General features: G+C 38.8%; 1 long non-coding RNA gene and 1 pseudogene across 1 annotated transcript in view; both read right to left on the minus strand.

Moving 5' to 3' along the window:
* LOC150007224 (uncharacterized) overlaps positions 1-25482 on the minus strand; it is a 76485-nt gene that overhangs the window by 11799 nt on the left and 39204 nt on the right. The gene's annotated exons all lie outside the window — the stretch shown is intronic.
* Positions 8880-25482, minus strand: part of LOC150007225 (small ribosomal subunit protein uS2 pseudogene) — a 41013-nt pseudogene continuing 24410 nt past the window's right edge.

A 25482-nucleotide genomic window follows, 5' to 3' on the forward strand; every position in this document is an offset into this window, starting at 1 on the left:
CATTTTGTGTAACAAGCCAGTAGCCAGCACACTGCAGATCTTATTTTATTCGACCGAATGAATATTATTAGAGTTGCTTCCTTTTCCTGTTGAGTTAGGTTGGATACTAGAGTGATGGTTACAGTGATTTCACTTTGCCAGGGCATCCAGATTCGGCTTAGCACTAGTTCTACTCAGGGATGTGGAGGAGCAGTACCCATGGCATAGCCTTGGTAGAGCAGTGCTGCCTGGTGGTTATACCAGCAGAGGACGAAATGAGTAAACATATGCTAAGAACATAAAGCAGTAAATAGGTGCTATTAAAAATGTGGTCTGCAGACCAGCAGCATGAGCTTATTAGAAATGCAGAGTCCTAGGCCTGGTTACAGAGCTACAGCATGAGAATCTGAATTTCAACAAAATTCCTATTGACATGAACCATTTGAGAAGCATTGCTATGCAATTGTTGGTTCTGGTATCTCAGGCTGGCTTTAGCTAGCCTGCTTGGTCAAGGTGAGCTGGATAGCCCTGCTGATTTGCCTTTCCCTTCCAGGCCCTGAGCCCCAAGAAGAGACTTTGTCCTCCTGACACTGGCCTCTGCTTATCCTGAGTTCTTGGTGGCCATTGAACTGTGCTCCTGTGAGCCTATGTTCTGTATCACCCTCAACCTACACCCTGACCTTGAATGTTTACTTTGCATCCAGATCCTGATTATTTCTAACTCTACCAGCTTATTTAACCCTAAGTTTCCATTAGTATCTTTGCTTGTCAGCTTTATTGGATGTCTTAAAATTGTATTTTGCATCCTGATGCCTTTGCAGTTCAATCAGAAGGTTCTATGCTCAACTTCACTCCCTGAATGAAACAAACAAGCAAACAAAAATAGTAAGAACATGTTAGGGGAATAAAAAAGGTTGGGGTTGTAACACTTTCCTCCTGGGCTCCACACCACACAGAAACATTTGGTTTTTATAGTTGGCTCCCAGAGGCAATTTTCTAACAGATTTTATCACAGAGAAGAGAGGTCTTTAAAGAATGCAAAGGTCAACAAAGCAAAATGTGCTCTATTAATGGCATGGGTGTGACATTTGGACCTCTTAGCAGCCAATATTCTTTTGGCTTTAGGAAAGAGTCCATTGCCACACCTGCTTGCTTTATTTCACATCAAATTGTCTTCAGTAAAAAGGTTTGGAAACAGAGACCTTACGAAAGCATTCTTGCCAAGCTTATCACAATTCCATGATGCTTGGCTAATAATGCAATGAGAATGGATGACACCAGGATGCCAGGGCCCTTGCCGTGTGATGATTTGAAAGAATGTAATCGTATGTGAAATGGACAGAAGAAATGCTTCAAGGGCACACTGGCCCATAACTTAAAGTAACAGGGCAGCCCCGTGGAGAGGCAGGAATTCATAGCAGTAAGCTTTGCATCCAGCTATGGATCAAATTGGAAAAGAGGAGAAGTTAGTTATTTGTAGACTGTGAAATTAATGTGCCCCATAAACCATTTCAACTGTGGATGTCCTAGGTGCTTGGAAGGACTACTGGGCCATCCATAATTATTGATTGCCTCTTCTGTGTATGGCACTTAAGAAAACATCCAAGGGGCAGAAAGAAGAAGTATAGCACTTAGATCCTTTCCCCTTAAAATCTTACAGTCACATAATGCATGTGAGAAATACATACATATACTGTACATTGGGGAAGGTCATCAAGACATGCTTGCCAATTTTACTCACGAGCTGGACCTAGGCAACAGAAGGCTCCTCAGTCCCTCTCCTGTGCCTTGGAATGTGCGATTCTGCTTGCATCCCATGTACCCAGAAGGTGCTCCAAGATTGTGTCCTTAAAATAGAAATATAATATTGACGCTATCTGAACTGGGTATGTGGTTGAACCCAGTTAAGATCTCTTTATAAACTTTTACAATTTGGCAGGCAGGTTTGGAAAAATCCTTTTCTTACCAAAGACAAACCTCCTGTAAGGTCCTTCGTTATTGAAACTGCCACCTACCAATCTGAAATGGTCTACCTCTTTTTCCAGTTTCTTCCTGCACTTCTATTATGGGGGCACATTTCAGAATACACCTGAAAAGCTCTTGGCCAGGGTTGTGAATCAAAAATATATGAATATGAAATGGAAATAAACTTTTGCAAGAAGTAAATTAAAGGTCCCAAATGAGTAACAGAGTTAAGGTTACTTCCAACTAGTCTACAGGGGTCAGGACAGTGTCAAGGAGAAGGTGCAGTTGGAGCTATAACTTTGCAGGATCAATTTATATTCCTTGCGTATTGCACTAACAATTGTGTAAACACAGAAGCTTGTGACCCAGGTGAAACATGGATGGAAATAGAAGATGGATTTTAGGTCCCCAATCAGTAAACTTTTTTTTTCTCTGGCCATCCCAAACGTAAACATATTGAGAGGTAATAGATAGGAGTCAGACACTTGGAGAGAATGCCAGTATTATTACTGCTAGAAGTTCAATCAAAGGACACGAGAAATGGGTAGCTGCATTCATTTTAATAATTTAGTGCTGACATGGGCAGAATTAGCTGCCCATCACTGGAGCCACAGGTCACACTGCATAGAGACTGGACCTTACCTCATGGCAGAGAAGAGGTAACACGCACTGTCTGCAGGCAAGGTGCCTTACCTTGCTGGCTTATCGCTTTTTCCAAAGTTCCCAAACAGAAAAGTAATTTCTCCTCTCTTGGGAATATTTATCACCCCCATGCACTCCCCAGAGTTTATTCTATTGTTAATAGACTCTCTAAGTTGATTTCTGTGCAACCAATCAAATGCACAAACAACACAATTATTTATCTTTCTTTAAATATGTACATTTTTTGATGTCAGTCTGTGTGCATACACATTGAATCTACATATAGTTTTTTATTGTTTGACTAGTTTTTATGTGTCTGATACAGTATTGTAACTATAGAAATAAAGCTTTGGGATAAAGATTGTAGTCCTTAAAATCGTGAGCTCTTGCCTTGGCTGTGTTTCTCCATTGGTGGAAGTGTTTCCTGCGCAGCAGAAGGTTGCAGGTGCTGTCCCCAGTCCGGGTGCATAAGGGAGGCAAGCGATCAATGTTTCTGTCTCACATCGATGTTCTGTTTTGTTTCTCTCTCTCTCTCTCCCTTCTCGCTCTAAAGAAACCAATAAAAACATATCCTCAGGTGAAGATTAAAAAAAAACTGTGACCTCTTTCCTTAACCAATAAATTTGTTATATACTCATACTTTAAGGTTATTGTCCTGAAGATCTTGATACAGACGATTGCTGGCGAGTTCCTTTTCCTTCAGCCTGATTTAATACACTCTGATGATAAGAGACTTAGGAGAAACAAGAAAACGGCAGTGTTTGGACTGTTATGTGGAAGGCAGATGAGATTCACATTGAATGGCCTTATTGCAAATAACTAAGAGCAAAGATTAGAAGTCATGTGGAGATAGTTTACATACACATAAGGAAAAATTTTTGAACAATGTGAACCACTTAAATATTGAAGAGGGCTGTCTTGGGAGATTGTAAATTTCCTAGATTGTAAATTTGAAATTTACAAATCAAATGATGGGGATTTTTTTTTTTTTTTAAGTTATTTTAATCAGCACATGGCTTGTTGTCTAGATCAAAATCTCTAAAAGCCTGTTCTAAAACCAGTGGCTCACTGGCTGTGTGACATTAACCCAGGGAGTGTGTAAAATATAAAGATTTCTGGATAGAGATTCCAATTCAGTGGGTTTTGAGAGAGCCACATTATGTAGATCAGAGCTTCCCAAAGGGTGTCATGTTGTGCCAGGAATAGGTTTTTTGGAGGGTCACCAAGACCACCTTCAGGCTCACAATTCAAGAGAAAGACTCATGGGACTCAGGAAAGCTGTTACACTCATGTTCATGGTCTATTGTGAAAGGATATAGGGTAACATCTGCAAACGAAAAAAGATGCATAAGGCAAAGTCCAGGAGGAAGCAGGTGCAAATGTCCAGCCGCAAATATCCAGGTGCCTCCTCTCAGTGCAATTGCTTGAGCAGAGATACATTTAATTTTCCCAGTAATTTGATGTGTGACAGCATGTGCAAAGTATCACCAGTCAGGTAGGTTCACCCAAGCCTTGGTGTCCACGGTTTTTATTGTGGGTCAGTGCCTAAGTAACTAACCTTAGTTATTTAGTGTCCAGCCCCCTGAGATCAAACTGATACAGCATGGTCCAGGGCCTCAGGCACACAAAAACATTTACTGTTCATCTGGCAAGATATTCCAAGTGATCAGCGGTTATTACGCAGTAACCAGTCAAGGTCCAGTCCTTTCTTTGGAAAGTTTAGCTTTTGAGCAATCTAGACCTGCTGAGTTAACTCCTGAATGTACAGAGCTTAAGATATGGCTTCATGTATTGATCCCTTTAGCCATCAGGAGGTCAGTGACCCCAGGCCATGCTGTTTGGGGCTCCTCAGGGTCTGATGCAAGTGTGGCAGGAAAAAAATTGGAAAGAACCCAGGTAATTCTGAAAAGCAATAAGGCTTGGAATATTTAGGACTAGATAATTAAGGATTTTCAAACCATTGTTTCTATGATTCGTGGAGCTACAGTTCCTTACAAATGCCTATCTTTTTCTCTCTCTGGATACTTAATTGATTAAGTTTAGTTTCTGGCCAAAGAAAATGAATTTTGGAGAAGTATTTGCAACAGATGCAATGGCCTTTTGAGGATGAGAAATAAACATAAGCAGAAGTATCTTAACTGCATCCCCAGAGGAGGAGGTGATGGGAAACTCAGTTTAGAGAGTCCTTATATTAAGAGGGAGTGGAGGGTAGGAGTGGTTCTCTGACAGGCTTTTATAAAGAGTTCAGAGCAAGAACTCTTATTGAAAAATTGTGTAATGAAGGATGTGCAACAAACTGTTGAAAAATGCATTTTCAATTTTGTGGGAACTCCGGCACATTATGTGTTTCTCTAGGTCCCAGTTATCTTATTAGCTAAATGGGATTAAATGAATCTATCTTTGCATGATTACAGTGCTAAATATAAAGAATATTTTTGAGAAATTTGCAAATGTAAATGTTAATTACCTGATTAATATTTTGCAGTCATTAATGCTAGTTTATAGCAGATATCTGCTCACATAGGTTATATATATTTTAGAAATGAATTAATTTGCATTTTAGTGTCAGCTTTCTTCTTGGTAATTTGCTGTCAGCAAATTACACTGTATTTCTCCAATTTTGTTCCCTATACATTATTGTCCTCTCTTGGCATCTAAAACGTCTTTATTTCCTGGGTCTCTCCCTTTTTCTCTGACATTTTCTTGTTCCACTTTTTGGGATCTCTGTGTTTGCCTGTCCTTTGTATATAGTTGTGCCCCAACTGTATTTATAGGGTTCTATTCTTACTGCCATATGTTTTCCTTTTATCCTTTCCCTTCAGAAATATAATTAAATAAATGTTTACTGAGTGTCTACTATATTCCAGAGAGTGTGGAAGGCACTGGGGACAAGAGATAAAAAGCAGACACCCTGGCCTCAAAGACTTTAGCTTCTTAAAAACTTGACAATCATGCCAGTTTCTTGCCTTTGTAGTCCCAACCCGCAAATCATACACTGAGCATCTCTGCTTAGAAGTCCTGTAGGTACTGCATACCCAGTCAACTTATTTTCCTTCCCTATAGATAGACTGTCTGTGTTTCCTTTCTCTATTGAACAGCATTATCCCATGCTTTCGTATCAGTAAGTTTGTCTTCCTCTCTGTATGTGTTCCATTGTCAATTCCTGTTTATTCTGCCTCTGATATGTCTCTCAAGTCCATTTCCTTATCTCTGTTTTCACTTTCTTAGTTAAGGTCCCCACTGGCTCTCACTGGGATAGGTTTAGCAGCCTCTAAATTGTGTCCATGCTTCCAGCTCATCACATGATTTCAGAGTTGACTTTCTACTTATACTATTCATACTTTTGTGCATCTTATTCTCCTGCTTACTTTCATATAGGCCATAACCCTTCCTATGCAACCCTGACTGATCTCTTGTCTCCCACCATTTTCACACATGCACTCATGTCCTAGCAACATCAGACTAGAATTTCCTGCACAAACCCATGTCTTGCCATATCTTGGTGCCTCTGTTGATCCCCAAAACAAGGATTGCCTTTGTCTCCACCTTTGCTTGGTGAACTTCAACATTCAAGGCTTATATTCTTCTTCTGTGAAGTTCCTTCATCTTTGATACTGTCTCCACATTTCCCCAGGTGCTGTCTCCACATCTCCCAATTCTTTGTTTCTATCTCTCTTCTAACTTGGTTTTTGTGTTTCCTGGAACTTGTTCAAAGTCTGGCACAGAGTAGATGGGCAATTCTTTTCCTCCCCCCCCACCCCCTGTGGCTGATGAATAAGCAAAATGAAACTCATCACACTTTATATCTAAAGCTCTGTCTCCATGTGACCTTTAACAACTTATTTTAGCCTTAGAAAAAGACTGGACTTTTGAACAGTTGATGTATGTAATTGATGTAAATGTAATAGTGAAATGTAAACTTTGATTTGCTGAGTTTACATTTAGCTTAGTACAAAAAGATAATTTATATTTTCTTATTTCTAGGCTCTTCTTTAAAAAAATTATAATAGAGGAATTACACCTGAAAAATTAAGATAGTCCAGTTACGTTACATCTTTTCAGTAGCTGTGTTAAAGGAACTGAAAATATTTTGAGATTTTTTACAAAGTATAATTACTTTAGATTCTATGCCTATTTATTCTTAATGTTGCATTTATACTTCAATGAAGAATATACTGAATGGTGATAAGATTTTCTTATAGGTTGTTTTAATAGGTTATTGAGAATATAATTGGGAAGGCATATAGTTAATTCTAGTTACTCTATTTACATATGTATTCATAAGCTGGTTATATACCTATTATCACCCTTTTTCATGATAGTATTATTTAGTCCAGTTATTATGGGGTTTCCCTGTAAGTTTTAGGTATTCTAGGGTAATGCGTGGGTAAGTTGATTATTGTTGCAGTCTGTTCCAGGAGTACACTGATTGTCTCCACAGGGTGGATTTTGTAGATATACTTCAATTCATTTACAGCTCAGAATGACATGAGAGTTGGAGTAATGCTATTGGCGTGTTAGGCTGCATGTGATATTTTCCTGGATTCATCTTGGACCTAATATTATTTCCAAGTGATTTTTCTTTTACAGTGTTTAATCTAAGAAGCATAGCAAAAGAAGACTTAGAATTCTCTTTGACTAACCATTTAAATATAAAGTCACTCAGGATACACTAAAAAATGGCAATAAAAATTGGGAAAAGTATTAAACTGACTCCAAACATTAACTCTTTTTAGTGAATTGGATGGTATAGAGGGATCCATCAATGTGGCGCTTACTATTAAAACAAAAATAAGTTTTAAGTATATTTTTCCCTAACCGAATGTGTACTATGTTATGGCACTTCAGCCGTTACTCATTAATAATTTCATAAATCATAAGACAAATCAAACTTAGGTCTATAGTGATCAGAGAAATGATCCACCCTCCAGCAGATTCAACTGTTGTGGTCGTCTGAACATGCTAGCTGGTTTTAATCCCTTTTTATCTTTGCTGACTTAGTCCCATCTGTCCCATCTGCTGAAGTCTGCCTAACTCCTGCCCCAGTCACTAAAGCTAGTAGTAGCAAGTGCTCCTGACTCCAGGATGTTTATATGTTACCCTCAGACTGTGTTCAGTGCCGGTCTACTAAATATCTCTATCACTGTAATTTTTCATCTCATGTTTATAATTGTCTGTTTCGTGTCCATTTCCACCTTTAGACCATGAGCTCCTTGAGATTAGAGGCTGTTCTTTGCTCATCTATGCCTACCATGATGTCTTCATTGTAGTGGTAAATACTGTATGAATGTTTGTATAGAATAGATGAAGCCAACTCTCAGGGACTAGAATTTTCATTGCTATGCAGTACCACTGAAAGCTCTTATCTAGAAAAACTGGACTAAACATAATATCACCTAAATTTTATGGACACATCTGAATCACTGTATTAAACTACTGTGTTTAACCTAGTTCTAAAATAAAGTCAATATTTCTTGTCCTCTAGTTATTTAAAGGTTATACTCTTTAAACAGAAAGTGGAGGTGTATTAAAAAGTGTAGGGAAAGCCATAAGTGTAAATTACTCCCCAATATAATCTCTTGAGTTCATATTTAATAATGATTAGTTATTCTATCAATAATTACTCCATGTGTGAGGATATTTGTACATAAATCACTTTGTTTGGCTTGGATCTAACATTGATGGGACATAATTGATCTTTAAAATTTTTATGAAGAATCACAGACTGTGAAATTAAAGGTGGTTTTATTGTCTAACTTTGCCTTTTCATCAAGCAGACACCTGTTTTCTTGGTAGTGAAAACCTTGCTTTATATATATTATTGACCATTTCATCAATTAAGTGTGTCTCCCAGTAATGAAAATCATGTTACTTTTTACTTTACATCAGGAAATTTTACTAGAATTTTCTAACCTGCTACACTGCCAGCTAGGGTTTTTTCCCAGCCCCCAAAAGTCTTTAAAGCAGGCATTAATGTCTACATACTATGTTTTCTAATTCATGATTGGATATGCCAGTTTGTCATTTAATCTTTTGTATTGCACAGTGTTATGTGTGATAAGAGTTCGAATGTCCACTGAGCCAGTTTTATACTAGTTTTGTCATTCTATAAAAAGCTGTTTATTTACATTTTACTTTCTTTTTTCTTTCTTTATTTCTTCCATTATTTTTTCAGAAACTGTTCATTTTCCATCAACCTTATTTCATTATTCATTTAGGAGTCTGTGGAAGATCAGCTTAAGACCCCTCTAGTTGTTCCTGCCCATTCAGTGGCTGGGCAGTGGGGCTGTGGATCAGTCTTCAGTGGGGAACTGCTCCATAGGCACAGAGGGCACCTGTACCTTCAGATCAGTCTGTGACCTTGAGTTGAGGAGCAGTAAATTTGGGAACTGGAGCAGTCCATTCCCCCTGAAATTCCTCCTTGGTCACAGCCTTTTCAGCAGCAGCCCGCTCTTCCTTTTCCATCTCTTCAGGATCTCTGCAGCAGCAGAGATCAGGCAGGACCTCCCATGGGTGCTCACAGAAGATGGTGCCGCACATGCTCAGAACTCCCCGGGCCAGCATCCACCGCCTCAGACCCACTGAGTGAGCTCCCTTTTGTTGCAGAGGATGGTAATGTCCACATAACACAGAGGAGTCTGTGTTACATAGAACAATGGTAGGCAGGTCAACCTAAGACACCTCTGTGAAAGGCTGGTGGTTATCTCTGGGACCAGTCACCACTAGAAGCTGTGGTGCCTGGAAAGCTGCCTGGATCTGGTTACTGAAGGTGTCAGGAGGGAAGCGGCCAACAATAGGAGTGGCTGCAGTGGCAGCAGCAAGCTTCAGCACAGTTCGCTAGCCAGTGCTCCTGAATGATATCGGGCTGACATAGCCAGGTTTTTAATGGCAAATGACATAAGCTGGCAACAGAAGCTTTTCCTAGGTTCTTTTCAGATTTATAATGTAGATGCCATCACTTTTCCTTTTGCATATGGAAGTCAAGGCAGATGCTACCTAAGTGGCTTCCTGCTGCAAACAATTTAAGGACATCCTACTCCTTAATTTACAGGACATCTATGGCTCCAGAAATTGTGAAACTTTCCCTTTAGGTTATGATGGGCACTCAGAGCAACATGGTATGGACCCCTCTCTGGATAGTGTGGAAAGGCTTTACTTTCTGATTATTCATAAACACTGTCATTATCTTGGGAAAAAGAATAGTTATGGTAAACAGGATGGCGCACAATAGTTAAAGCTTATAAGTGAAATTGAAAAATATTATGGGTTTATGTTTTTGTTTCATTCATAAAAATTCATGGTCCTTTAGGACATCAATGTCAGTTTCCTAGTGCTGGTGGAACAAATTACCACAAATATATTATCTTAAAACAGCTTAAATTCACTATTTTACAGTGCTGGAAGTCCAAAGTCCAAAATGAATTTCACAAGGTGTTGATGGGCTTCCCTTGGGAGATATTATGGAAGACTATTTTGTTACCTTTTCTAGTTTCTAGAGGCTGCCTCTATTCCTTGACTTGTGACCATTTTTCCATCTTCAAAAGCAGCAATCACATCACTCTGGTTTCTACTTTGATTACATTGAGCCCATTCATAATCCAATACAATCTCTTTATATTAAGGCTTTTAATCACAACTGCAAAATCCCTTTTCTATGTGTGTTGGAGGTCCCCAAGGTCACCTCAGATTTGATGTTTTGCTAGAAGGACAGATCTCTGCATAGAGTCATACAACCACGATTTATTAAGGCCAAAAAAATACAAAGCAAAGTCAACCAAGGGAAAAGGCACATGGAGCAAACTCTAGGGGGAAACAGGTACAGGCTTTCAAGGGTCTTTTCCCAGTGGAGGAAACCAGAACGTTTCTTAATTCTTCTAGCAAAGGGTTGTGACAACATACGTAACATATCGCTAACCAGAGAAGCTTATTAGACACTCAGTGTCCAGGGTTTTTATCAGGGTTGGTCATGTAGGCCTCCTTTGCCTGCCTTGTACCAAAACTTCAGACTCCCAGGATGAAGGCAGGTGTTTACCATAAACCATATTGTTTGCACAAACATTTTAGGCACTCTTATCAGTTAATGGTGGGAATCCTTAAAATCTTAATTCCCAGATGTTAGTCAAGGGGCTAATTTAGCAAGTAGGTCTTTTTAAGGATAGCAGTTTAGGACTGCTATGTTAACTCTTTTCTGTATACCATGTAAGGAAACATTTGAAGGCTTGAGGGATTAGGATGTTACATGCTTGGGGATATTATTTTTCTGCCTACAGCATGTCCATTATTTAGTTTTATATGCATAGCTCTAGCCCAGTGCCTTCCACATAGTGGGTATATGGGAAATGCTTCTCTGCTCATTGACGTGTGGATCATGATTTGACATACTCCCTATAGCTCTGTCTTAGTTAATGGCATTACCATCCATCCAGGACCTAAATAGAAAATCTATTTTGATTCCTTCCTTTCTCTTTCCCTTGGTATACAATCAATCATCAAGTTCTATTGGTTCTACTTTTGGAATGTTTCTTGATTCCACCTCATTCCCACAGGACCATACCACCACTGTAGTCTGGGCCACCTAACTTTTGTCCATATTTGTCTATAATCACTACGCTTGTTTCAGCTACTAGTTTTGCTTCCCTCCAATCCATTCTCCAGGTAGAGAAGCAAGTGTGTTTTTTAAGGAACACAAACTAAGAGTGTTATTGCTCTATTAAAAACCTTTCAGTGGTTTCTGTCTACTTCTCAAGACTCAATTTCGACCCTCTTTACCTTGCACGCTATACAGTTTACAGGTACATGGGGTTTCTCTTGGTCATTGAAGCAGAACAGGTTACCTCCTTACCTTTAGGATTTTGCATGAGATTGTTCCTTTGTACCAAACACTTCCCTCCTTCCTTGCCAAGTTAATTCCAATTATCACTTCACTTGAGTTTCCGTGAAAACATTTCTTCCCCAGGGAGATCTTCAGGCATCTAAACAGGTTAGGTCCCTCTATTGCCTGACCCTATGTACTCTGTGCTTTGCCTATCGTTATACTTAACCCAAATGTTATTTTTGTTTTGTCCTTCTTCCCTGATAAATTATAATCTTCATTATGGTAGAGACTCTGTTTTATTTGCCATTATATCACTAATATCTAACACGTGGAATTAGACATAGTAAGTTTTCAGTAAATATTTCCTAAAAGAGTGAATAAATTAGTGCTAAAAGTTTTTATGAATGATTGCATAGCTGCTTTGGAAAACAGTCTGTGAGTTCCTCAAAATGTTAAACATAGAGTTACCATATAACTCAGCAATTGCACTCCTATGTATATATATCCAAGAGAAATGAAAAATAAAAAAAAACCCATACAAAAACTTGTACATAAAATTCATAGCAGGACATAATTATCATAATAGGCAAAACATGGAAACAACTCAAATCTTCATCAACTGATGAGATAAATAAAATGTGGTTTATCCATACAATGGAATACTATTTGGTAATAAAAATGTATTAAGTGCTAATGCATACTACAACATGGATAAACCTCAAAAAGATGCTAAGTGAAAGAAGGCACTCAGAAAAGATCATATATTGTGTGATTTATGTGAAATGTCCAGCATAAACTAATTTATATAGAGAAAGGGTAAATTAGTGGTTGCCTAGACTTGGAGAAGTTGGGAAGAAATGTGAAATGACTGCTGATAATTATGGGGATTCTTTCTGAGCTGATAAAAATACTCTAAAATTAATATGGTGATGGTTGCACAATTCTAAGAAAATACTAAACACCATTGAATTGTATATTTTAAATTTGTGAATTATTTTTTTTCTTTAAGTATATTTTATTGATTATGCTATTACAGTTGTCCCAATTTTTTCCCCTTTGACCCCCTCCCTCTGCCTGGTACCTCCCTTCCCTCCAGCAATCCCTCCCCCCCTTAGTTCATGCCCATGGGTCATGCATATAAGTCCCTTGGCTTCTCCATCTACTTTACTATTCTTAATGTCCCCCTGTTTATTTTGTACCTACTAGTTATGCTTCTTGATCCCTGCACTATTCCCCCATTCTTCCCCTTCCCCATCCCCATTGATAACCCTCCATATGATCTCCATATCTACGGTTAAGTACCTGTTCTAGTTGTTTGCTTAGTTTCTTTTTTTTTTTTATATTCACTTATTGATAGTTTTGAGTTTGTTGTCATTTTAATGTTCATAATTTTGATCTTCTTTTTCGTAAATGTGTCCCTTTAACATTTCATATAATAAGGGCTTGGTGATGATGAAGTCATCATCTTGTTTGGGAAACACTATCTGACCTTCCATTCTAAGTGAGTTTTGTGGGATAAAATAATCTCAGTTGTAGGTCCTTATTTGTTATCACTTTGAATACTTCTTGACAGTTCCTTCTTGCCTGCAAAGTTTCTTTTGGAAAATCAGCTGCTAGTCTTATGGGAACTCCTTTGTAGATAACTCTCTTCTTTTCTCTTGCTGCTTTTAAGATTCTTTCTTTATCTTTAACCTTTTGCATTATAATTGTGATGTGTCTTGGTGTGGTCCTCTTTGGGTCTAGCTTCTTTGGGACTCTGCCTCCTGGACTTGTATGTCTATTTCCTTCACCAAATTAGGGAAGGTTTCCTTCATTATTTTTTCAAATAAGTTTTCAATTTCTTGCTCTTTCTCTTCTTCTGGCACCCCTATGATTTGGATGTTGGAATGTTTAAGTTGTCCCAGAGGTTCCTAAGCTTCTCCTTGTATTTTTCAATTCTTGTTTCTTCATTCTTTACTGGTTGACTGATTATTTCTGTTTATGTTTCAAATTATTGATTTGAACCCTGGTTTCCTTCCCTTCACCATTGGTTTCATGTGGATTTTTCTTCATTTCACTTAGTATAGCCTTCATTTCTCTCCTTATATGTTTGCCATACTCAATCATTTCTGTGAGCATTGTTATCACTAGTGTTTTGAACTCTGCATCTGTTAGGTTGGCTGTCTCCTCCTTGTTTATTTATCTCTGTGGATCCTTGATCTGCTCCCTCTTTTGGGCCATACTTGTCTGTATTATCAATTTGACAGCCTCTTGTGTTTGCCTCTGTGTTTTAGGTAGAACTGTTGCATCTGTTATGTGATAAGGGGTGGAGCTTTAGGTATTCATCAGTGCTAGGTGATCCTTTCACCACCTTGTGGTGCTGTATCTGGAGGAGCGGTCAGAGAAGGAACAATGCTGCTTGATCAGCACTCACTCCTTTTCCCATTACTTCACCCACTTCCCTCTGTGACTGGCCCCCTTCTAGCTATTGCCCAGGTTGTGGTTCCCAGAGTGGGTGTGTTTGCATACTTTCTAGGACCATGAGGGCCCTCTAAATGGACTCTCCTGAGAGACCAACAATTTCTTTCACTGCCCCAACTCCCACTGGTTTTCACAGCCAGAAGCAATGAGACTTTATTTTCCCCGTGCTGGAACTGTGAGCTGCGTGGTCTTCCCTGAGTCTGGGATTGCTTCCCAGGTGTCCCTTTCAGCTTTTATAATGTGTAATAGCTCTTTCTGCTGGCCAGCTGAAGCCACAGTCCTGCTGCCACCACATCCACACCACATCCTCTCCACCACGGCTCTCTGTATTCACGCCTCCTACTTGTCTTGATGAGAATTACTTCTTTACATCTTTATTTGTTGGACTTCCATGCAGTTTGATTTTCTGGTATTTCTGTTTGTTTTTTGTTTTGAGGTACATGTAATCCTTATGGCTGTAGAAGGAGGTAAAGCATGTCTACCTAAGCCTCCATCTTGGCTGGAAGTTTAAATTTGTGAATTATATAGTATGTGATTATATGTTAATAAAACTGTTATTATAAAAAATAATGACAGAAAACTCACTAGTTCATCATTGAACTTTGAAAGAGAGCTGATGGAGATTATGTCTAATCTAGACCAAGAAGAATATTGAACTCAAGAAATATTAGTTGGCTGAGTGACTTATCATTCTCTATTGACTGAAATGTCTGGCCAGCTAGTTCACCTCCAACTTAATTATGTAAGTGCTTTTTCTTGAGACAACCATTGTATGTTGGTATAGAACAGAAGAGCATTATGCATATTTTGTCACATGAAATATTTTAAAAGAAGTGAATTTAAGGATTGAGAGTTAATGAAGTTAATAATTTTTGTTGGTTCATCAAGGAGACACTCAAGTGAAGCAATACACCCCACACACATGCTAGGTACAGAGACTGCAATGACTGATTCAGGCAAAGGTGCCAGTAGTTTGGCTCATTAACTCATATTGCTTTTGCACTATAAGTACTACATGTATAACAACCCAAAGAAAAAGGCAAATGGTTGCTTCTTACTATTATGAAAATAGTTTTTATCTGATGTTCCTTCTGAAAGGATCTTGAGGACTCTTAGTGGGTAGAGCGTACCACACACTCATGTAGACCACACGTTGAGAACTGCTGCCCTAAGTGACATATAAAATCACAGAAGCCTTAATAGGATCTAGAATGTGTTTACAGGTCTCTCTAGCACTAGGTTGTGATCCAGTGGTCCTTACTTCTAGGGTTGATAATCATTCCAATCAAGTTGGAAATTTTATGGTTACATTTCTCCTTAAAGTAGTACACTTCTAATTATGGAAGCAGCATTGCTAATTGTTAAGTGTTGGATTGGCCAAAAAGTCTGCTTGTTTGTTTGTTTGTTTTCTGTAAGATGACGCTAGTAGCACTTAGTTGTCTTTAACTTTATTTGAAACAATTTTGTTAGGTTGTAGTGTGACAGCTGTCATATCACTGTGCATTTAAAAAAACCTTATCAAAATTTGTGAATTTTTGTGTAACCATGTTAATATTAAGATGGAAGAAAGTGTGCAACATTTTCAGCATATTATGCTTTATTATTTCAAGAAAGGTAAAAACTCAGCTGAAACACAAAGATTTGTGCAGTGTGTGAAGAAGGTGCTGTGACTGATCGAGCGTGTCAAAAGTGGTTTGCGAAGTTTCATGCTGGAGATTTCTCGCTGGACGATGCTCCTCAGTTGGGTAGACCAGTTGAAGGTGATAGTGATCAAATTGAGACATTAATTGAGAACAATTAACATTATGCCATGTAGGAGATTGCAGATATACTCAAAATATCCAAATCAATAAATTTATTGATGAAAATGAAAAATGTGTCTTATTTTAGAGAAAAAAACCATACAGAATTTTTGGCTAACCCAACATTTAGCATTTATGTGCTTTTCACTGTCAGAGGATGCATAACAACAATCACTTAAATCTTATTTTATCTCAGGTCTCAATTTGTTTTTCTCTTCTTTGCTCTCTTACCTAGAATAGCTTTACTCTCTAGGAGGTAGAGGTGGAGTCAGGGCCTTTGTGGTAAGTAAAGTTCCATGGTTTAAGAAATTCACAACATTCTTTTCTGAGTATCTTTTCTGGATGCTTAGATTGGTTATGGATTAAAACATATTCTGGCTGTTCTACATCTGGGAACTGAAAGGCCAGCCACCAAATTCTTGATTTGCGTTTAAAAGATCACATTCTGAGCTTAGTTGTAGGCATGGTTAGCTTCAGCACATGAATAATTCTCTCAGCAATAATAGGTGGGAGAAACTGCCAAACCATTCTGTAATGTGCACTTAGGTTTTCAGACTAAACTACCATAATTTGTGACAACATGATAATGTGTCAGTGGCAGGTTTGAGTTTTGCATTGTGTTAATGTTGTCTTTGTTTAGCTTTTTACAACACCTTTCTTTGGGAAATACTGAAATTTCTTTTTGTGTTGCAGATTTGTCAGCATGGCCAGGTGGCATTTAAAGAGCCTAATGAGAAAGATGACTTGGTTCCAAGTGGCAATGTCAAAAGACACACTGCAGCTGCCCTGTCTCAGAGGTCTGCAATAAGACCGACATTCTCAATTATATCCCAGTGTTGCGTTGTCACTACTGCCTTCTCAGCATCCACCTTCTTCAGGCATACCTCTCTTCATCTGTTCAAGTAGGTGCTTTGGCATGAAGGAAGCTGTGCTTTATCTCCCTGATGCATCTTGCTGTCTTTAGCACATTTGCTTGCTGGTGGTGGTGCCAGGGCTCAGCTGTTACATGACAGGCTATGATAGAGTGAATAAATTGCAGTTGATTTTTCTTGTTGAAATGCTCATCAGACTTTGTATTTCTCCTTTAAAAAAATGAAGGCTGCTTATTAATAGTTACTATCAGGAATATGAAAAATATAACACAATTTATACTGTTTTCACATTTGATCATGTTGGATGAATTGTAAAAAGAAAAGTTCTGATTTTTCATAGCATTCACTTAAATGTGAACAAATTCCAGATTTCCCAGAAATCTCACTTTATGAAATTAAAGTATTAAGAGTATATTGATTTGGCCTTAGCTTTTAAAACAAGAAAGGGGGAAGGAGGGAGGGGAGCAAGGGGAGAGAGAAAGCGAGAGAGAGAGAGAGAGAGAGAGAGAGAGAGAGAGAGAGAGACAGAGACAGAGAGAGACAGAGGCAGAGAGAGAGAGAGAGAATCATTACTTCTAGCTTTCCTTTATCCCAGAAAAGTCAGGATCCCTCAAGGGAGTACTTTTTGGGAGTCCAGGAGATTGCTTTTCACTTGAATGTTATTTGAAATTTCCTGTGGATAGTGGATCTAAAAACCTTTGGGACAGAGCTGAGGATTTGTGATCGAAACATTCTTGACCTTGCTTCCTATAAAACCACAAATTAATACTGCTAGCACTCATTACCACAGGATAACCATCCAGCTGTCCAGAATCCAGACAAAATTGAGTAATAAATTCAGAAAGTTGGACGCGCCCTGTTTTTGAACACTTGAGTTAAACCTTTTCCACCTGATAATGTTATTCAAATCTAAACCCACGCTAAGTTAAAAACTGTAATAAGAAAACTCCAACACTGTAAGGTTTTTAGAATGGTGTTTAAGATACAGCTAACTCTAATTTATGGTTTTAAAAAAAACAAGGAACAAAACTAGAAAAACTAGACCATATTTATGTGCCTCTTTTTTTCTTTCTGTAGTTCATGTTTTGTGAGGAAGATTCCACAGCACTGTGCAAACAGGGGTTTGTTGAAAACCAGAAGTTTCTTGAGGTCAGTGGCTCCCTTTATCTGTACTAAAGGTCAAAATTAGCAATTTTACCAGTTAAAAGACCTTGAACAAAGTCATGTCCTCATGACTTAGCTTCTTCAGTTGTGAAGTGGGGATAATAATAGTGCTATCTCAGAGAGTTGTATAGGTTTTAGATGAGTGAATATAATAAAGCACTAGAATAGTACCTGACACATAACGAACACAATCTAATTGTTAGTTTTTGTTATATGTTTAATAATTGCAGTAAATATAACTGAGATGATGCTAAGTGTCCAAGAAAAAAGATAAGTAGAGGGAAGGAGAGAGAGAAAAAGGGGAGACAAGAGAAAGAGAGGATCTTCTCCCTGATGAGAAAGGGAGAGGAGATAGCAGATCACAGCGGGTGTGTTCCCTGGCGCTTCTCCATGGAAACAAACTCCACGTGGGTTGAGAGTTTCCTTGAAGGAGAAGAACACCACATGGCTCAGTTGGGGCATGGGGCCTCCCAGCCTTGCCAAAACTCCTGTGATCTAATGAAGGGACGATCACAGCCAGGCCTCAGCAACAATTAATAAAGATGGATGAGCCAGGACTGTGAGGCAAGGGGATCCCTCTCTATCCTTGGAGCTATAACACACACAGTCTGTGTGCCTTCTGGAAGGAGAGAAAACTTTGTAGGCTGAATATTTGGAGGTGGATTTAGTTTATTTGAAGATAATAAAGAAATTTAATGTTTTCTGTATAGCTGGATTGCAGAGTGAGATTTATATCCACTACATTAATTGGTTCTTGTAATAATATTATTTGTAGATGAATTCTTTTAATATTTCACATATGTTCTGTTTTCCAAAGTATGTTATGTCTTTGATGACAGGGACCATTTAAGAATATCTGTCATCACCCTCCACTGTGCCTTAAAATCAGTCTCTGAACACAGTGAATATTTAGCAAATATCATTATTGTGCTGTCCAGAGACTCCAGAACAGTGGTCCTCATCTGGTGGCTAGGCATAACTCTTCACTAAATTATATGACACAACATTTTTATCAAAGCACAATGTTTTATCTCTGCTACAACTCAATACTGTCACTTGGAGCTCTGTGAGATGTAATGTAGAAGGAATGGATGCGTGATGCAGTTTAGTTGATACAAAACTGGCTTTAAAGAAAGAGCGGATGCATTTTGAGACATGCGGAACCTTTTGCACCATAAGGATGTAAGAGAATAGGCTCAGGGCAGGAGACAGCGCTATTCCAACCGCCCTGTATAAAGGCTACAAGAGAATGAATGAAGTCATACTAGGGAAGCTTTATGGAAACTGAGATATTATGTTTTAATAGTGATTTGTGTTACTGTGAATGACTTTGATGATGATGATGATTTTGGTATTTAATCCCTTTAAGTATAGAGTCAAAATTCTAGAATTCGAAAGTATGATAAATTCCAAAAGGGCGAGAACTACTGTTTGGGGAGACTTATATGTTAATATCGTATGAGGTACTGGGATGGTAGGTTCTTGATTTTTTTCAACACCATCCTGTTGAATCAAAAAGAAATATCTCAACTGGATTACCTAAATATCTCCTGTCTATTGGCAAGTGGTCAAGCAGACTCTAAGCAGCAATGAGCACTGTAGTTGCTAATTTGACTTGCCATATTTCCATAGAGTTCTTCAGTGAAGAAACAAGCCCAAATGTATTCAGACAATTTATACATGAGCTTAATGTTTACATCAATTTCCCTTGCTCCCAAGTCTCATGGGTGGTGCAGCTGTGAGTCCATGTGAAAACTGTGTACGCAGGGATATGTTACAGTCAAGGAACCCTGAGCTTAGGAAACCCCTAAGGTTATATGGGGATATTAGCAAACCTGCTCCATCTTTGCTCCCAATAAAGACATTATTTTTATTACCTTGGAATGCAAGCAAATCTCTGAGGAAAGCAGAGAGACTTGATTATTCTAGATGAGTAAATGTGCTCTCTGACCAGGAGAGTGACACTCCTCTAGTTTCCGTGGCTGTCTATGATGCAAACTTCCCCAAATAAAACGGTTGTTGCACAGTCACCTACATGCAATGCGCTGGGTTAACAGCGCAAGGAGCAACGGAGGCCATTAGATCGGGATTTGAGTGTGAGTTCTGCTGCTTCACTAGTTGGGTCTTTTTGAGGGAGTTATTTAACATCCCTATAAATAAGAAAGAATATTTTTCTCCTTCCAGAGCTATTAAAAAAAAAGAAAGAAATTAGATCATGCATTTAAAGCACTTAACACTGTACTTAGCACAATACTAACACATTGTAAAAGTTAGAATTGCCTTAGGCCAGTCCCTTTATATCGCGGTTCACTTCTCGCAGCCTCACTGTATCACGAATTTTAAAAAATATTATATTTAATTATTTATTGCGGATTTTTTGCTATATCACGGGATTTTGTGGTATTTTATATGTATGTTGTTAAAGTTATGTAGGTTTAAGGGTGTAGAATAAATGTAAGATTCCTATTATGCAGGGGGACCTGGAACATAATACCCGTGATAAGTGAGAGAATACTGTATATCAGAACACTTGATCAGCAATAGCTTAAAAAATTAAGGCGTTTTCTTTGCTCACATTAAAAAAAAAAGAAAGGCCAGAGATAAGTACCCTAGAACTGGTTCAGCTCCTCACTGATGCTAGTGACGGCTTGCTTTGCCTTCTCACTGCTCTGCCTTAGCATGTGGCTCCTGTTATAGTGGTGAATGGTTGCTGTTCCTCTAGGCCTAAATGTGCATTCCAGAAGGAGGGTGGAAGACCAAAAGCCTTCTGTTTGCAAGCTCTGCATCTTTATTCTGGAGGGAATGCCCTTCTTAGGGATTTCTTCTATATACTAACTGGCAGAACCCTGGCTGGTTTGGCTCAGTGGATTGAGCGTCGGCCTGCGAGCTAAGTGTCGCTGGTTCCATCTTCCAGTCAGGGCACATCAGAGAAGGAAAACTCTGACTCCAAAAAACCTCCGCTGCCTTGCGGCATACCTCTTCAGGGGAAAGGCTAAGGGAGTAAACCCCGACAGAAAATCTGGAGCCGGAGTCCCTAAGGCGGTTTGACGTTGTAGTCAACACCGGCAACTCCTGCGGCGCACCTGAAGCCAAGCTGTATTGACTCTGTCTTTCCCTTGGACCTTTCAGCTGCGAAGAGAGGGGGGGTCTGCTGCATGGGCAACAGCAGACCCTCCATATCACCCTGCCCAGGCTCTGTAGCTTCAGCTTCACTGGAGAGGACACTCCAGCGTCATCGCAAGATGTCGATTCAACACGGGAGGAGACAGATACCGTGTCACTCCCGAGTCGGACTGCACAGCCATTCTCGGCGGTGCAGATAGACTCTTAAGAAGCTACACCATCATCTCTCGAGACGGACGGCTGCCGCCGACGACGACGACAACTAACTGGCAGGTTTTGGGTTACATAGCTGCTCTTTCCTGGGAGATTGGATATTTTTCGTTGACTACACAATTGCCCCAAACAAAACCAAAAGTTCTGATAGAAAGGAAGAAGGTAGAATGGATCGTAGTAGTTGACTGGCAGTGTCTGCTACAGACGTAACCCCTTGTTCAAGCTGTTCACAGTCTAATATGGTGCTCTAGTGAGTAATATAACTTTTCACAGACCCTAGTTGGTATATGCTTTCTATTAGGCATTTATATTTAAATTTGAAAAGGTTAATTCTACTTGATTTTGTGGTCAAAAGACAGATATATTCCCAGTTTCCAGATTTCAGATACTATGAATAGCATGTTCAGTGAACTTGAAAATGGAATAGAAGTAACATATTACAGCTAATTAGGCCTACTGGAAAACCTTATTGCCCCTAACATAGGTAGCCTAATTACCTTATATTTTAATTTTCTCTTCTTCATTAACAGGTACTAAGGGACATCTTCAATAAATTGGTTCTCAGCATTTTGGTTTTAAACTTCTGTTTCCATCTTTATATTATCAAGAATTGGTCAACTGGGTATCAAGTCATTCTGTGTAGTCAAGCTTCTTGGATGTGAATTAACCTATTAAGTTTAAGAGTATCTATTTCAGCCGTTTCCTCTGATATACATGTATTTCCACTCCTTAATAGAGGATACTGAAAATAATTTACCCTAATTTTCATGATTCAGAATCACTTTTTGAGTATAGTCATTATGAAATTCTATAGTCACGGATATTGATATAAACACCTATTGTCAACTTACCTTTTTGCTTACTTGCTTCTTTCTCACAGAATGAAGCTTAGTTGTGAGATCCTTTGGGTCAGTGTAATAGGCCCCCTTCCAGAACCTCTTATCACCCTCAAGGAAGTTATAAATGTCTTCCCTGTTGCTCCACTTGCTCTTGAATTTTTATCCCTGTTCAAATAATAATTTTTTAAAGCTTGTAACATCTATAATTGGACCAAAAATATTAACCTATTATCTTGCCCCCGTCCTCTCTTCATTAATTTCATTAATGAAGTGAGAAAGGGAATCTCCCTCCTCCTTTTAAAGACTTTGGGAAGTGTTTTCAGTTGGCCTACTCCAGAGTAGAGGTTGGCAAACATTTTCTGTAAAGGACAGGTAGTATATGTTTTAGTACTGGGGGCCACATGCAGTCCCTGTCACATGTTCTCCCCTTACTCCTGCTTCTTTCATTCTTAGCTTGGAGGGCTGTACAAAAATAGACCATGGGGCAGAGTTGGCCTACAGCTGTACTTTGGTGATCCTTGCTCCAAAAATGCAGTTCTTTATTATTAGAGCAGTGGTATCCAAATTTTTAATAAGGGGACCCTATTATTAAAAGCTTTGAGAATGTACTCATGGTTTTTATGTAAAAATATTTACACATCTTACCAAACTAATAAATTATGTACATTATTAACATGCACAAAAATAAAAATTTAAAAGCATGAGTTACAGTATGAATATAAATAAAAGCTCTAGAGGTTCTTTCTGTGCCTCAGAAGATCATTTTGCCCTCTTCTCGGGGAATCTACATTTCATCTCAGAGTTGTCTCTATTAGAGGAAAAAGGTGACACTTCTCACATGACACCAGCCCTACAATATTCTAGGTCTTAATATCAGCTTTTTCCTTGAGTCTAGTTACACAAAGAGAATTTGATTCATTGGGACCTGTCAAAATAATGGTTGTAAAACATTATAAGAATAGACTTTAAAAAATCAGTTCTCTAAAGTTATTCAGAGAATAAACTGTGATCAAAAAGAAGCTCCTGAAGACCATGAAATTCCCTTTCAGGAACATGATTTATTAACCATTTTCCACTGGTGAATATATCGTCTTCTAATGTGATGTCTCACTTGAAATGCCATGGCCACTTTTCAGGAAACAGCACACAACACAGGTAAATGCATTACTTATAAAACTGAATTTTTAAGTGAGCAATAGCCTAGAACACAAGAACTTTCAAATTGTTTTCTAAGAACCATTATTGAACACAAGATTATTCAGACCCCTACATTCTTAATCTTGGGTTCATGGATTTCATAAGTGGCTGCAGATGGATTTTAGTGTATCAATGAACACAAAATTTTTATGGAGTGTATGAATGTAATATTATGCGTATTTCTGGGAGTATGGCCATAATTATCTATTTAGGAAACAGAAGTCACACCAGTTATTTTACTAGAGAGAATTTAGTGTAAGAAACTATTAACTAAGTATAAATTATTAACAAGGTAACTGAAAAGGCAAAAAGAGAATTCAAAGTTATCACAGAAGTAGCAATTGCAGGAAGCTGCTATTATTCCTAGAGCTGGAAAAACAAAGGAAAGGAGCCAGTATTGTAACTAAAATTCAGAAACATGGGGACAGGACACTACAGATTTAAAACTAACATCTCAGAAGAGCCTCTCCTGATGTGGTGCTGGGACCCAGAACTCTCAGGAGGGACATCAGACAGTGGGAGAAGGGTCTCTGAGGGGGCACCATAAGGCTGGTTCTTCACACTAGACTCACCTGCGGCTTCAGAAGCAAACTGCCCTGCTTGGTGAAAAAGCATTGATGGACAGTGCTCAAGCAACCCGTCAGCTGAAAGGAAAAAGCAAGACCTTTCTTCCTCTTTCCATCTTGCAGTCTTCCTGAAGCGCTCCCTATAGGTGAACTCCAACGGGTGTCAGCTGGCAAAGCAGAAATGTGGTTTGTAGCGTCTCAAAGCTGGGTGGATTTGAAGATTGGAGATCATAGCTTCATCCTGGACTGCCGTCCATAGACTTAATCAAATTCTTAAACAAGACTGGAACTCTAAATGTTAAAACCTCTACTCACTCCTTTTTAATATTTGGGAAAGATAATTATATTATATATGGAGGTGTTGCTTCATAGGTAAAAACAAATGAGAATCTGAATATTCTGAAATACAGTAGTCCCTTGAACAACACAGATTTGAACTGTGCAGGTCCACTTAGATGTAGATTTTTTTCCAATAAATACTGTAAATGCTTTTTTTTTCTTTCCAATGATTTTCCCAATAACATTTTCTCTAGCTTACTTTATTGTAAGAATACAGTATATAATACATATCACATACAAAACATGTGTTGATTGATGGTTTATGCTATTGGTAAGGCTTCCAGTCAACAGTGGACAATTAGTAGTTAAGTTTTGGGGGACTCAAAATTTATATGTGGATTTTTGATTCTGAGGGGTTGGTGCCTGTTACCCCCATGTTGTTTAAGGGTCAACTGCATTTTATTTTTCTGTGTTTTGGTATCACATACTGCAGACCAGTAATTAATTAATCTTTTGGGAATGTTCTGGAACTAAAGTTCTGAAGAAATGTAGTGAGGTCCCATTTCTTTACTTTTAATGATTGGCTTCTTTTCTTTGACTTTGTCTGGGAAGGATTTCATTTCTTAAGACAGTGTAGAGCACACCACCTGTGGTGGTCTCCCGCATCAGGATCCCCCGGGGCCCTGTCTCTGCCACTCCCTTGCCCTTCTGTCTGTGATCAATGCAGGGGTTAGAGACACGAACATCTGAGGTAGTCATGCAGCCCAGCCAGGTAACTGGTCCAGGTTTTAAAAGAGGACATCTCTCTCAGGTGTTCACGTAGGGAGACATGAACTAGAAGCTGCTGATAGCCCTGTTTCTCACCATGAGGAGGAAGCCACTTTGAAGAAAGAGGGAATTGGGCCATAACAGTGAGGGAAGCAGAGAGGAGTGGCAGAGTCCTGTAAGTCTCCAGGCCTGGTACCAGTGCCTCTGAAACAGCTGCACCAAGCCTTGTGAACCCAGTTTGCTTATATGAATCAAGCTTACTTTCTTTTCCCCCTTAAGCTTGTTCAGGATGGTTTTCTATCACTCATACCCAATAGAGGCTTGCCTAAACCAACACTGTTGTGTTATGTGCAACTATTTCTGTATGCACGATATAGATGATCTCAGGGACTCAGCTGCTGTAAGAGTGATGGAACTTATATCCAAGGTTGTTTGAGGAGTAAATAAAGAAATACACTTAAAGCACTTAGCATGGTACTTATCAGAAAGCACACATTAAAAACATTTTTACGAACCCACTATTGTATCATCAATGGCCTAGCTTGTCACTAGACTATACTATGTATAGCAGTTTCTCCCTGAGCCCCCTATGCTACTCAACTACACCATTTGGTTTTCTCTTTTCAGGACATCCTGATGCTATCATAGACCAACAAGGTTCGGGGAGGTAACTATTAATGCACAACAGCAATGTGTCATTTCTTCAAACATTCACTTAAGTTGAGTGCAGGTGTCCATAGGGGAAGGCACCTTTTTAGGCTCTAAGGGTACTTAATTTTCTTTTTCTTCTGCTGCGCA

This window comes from Furipterus horrens, unplaced genomic scaffold, assembly GCF_987537825.1.
Source record: "Furipterus horrens unplaced genomic scaffold, mFurHor1.1.pri manual_scaffold_6, whole genome shotgun sequence".
NCBI lineage: Eukaryota > Metazoa > Chordata > Mammalia > Chiroptera > Furipteridae > Furipterus > Furipterus horrens.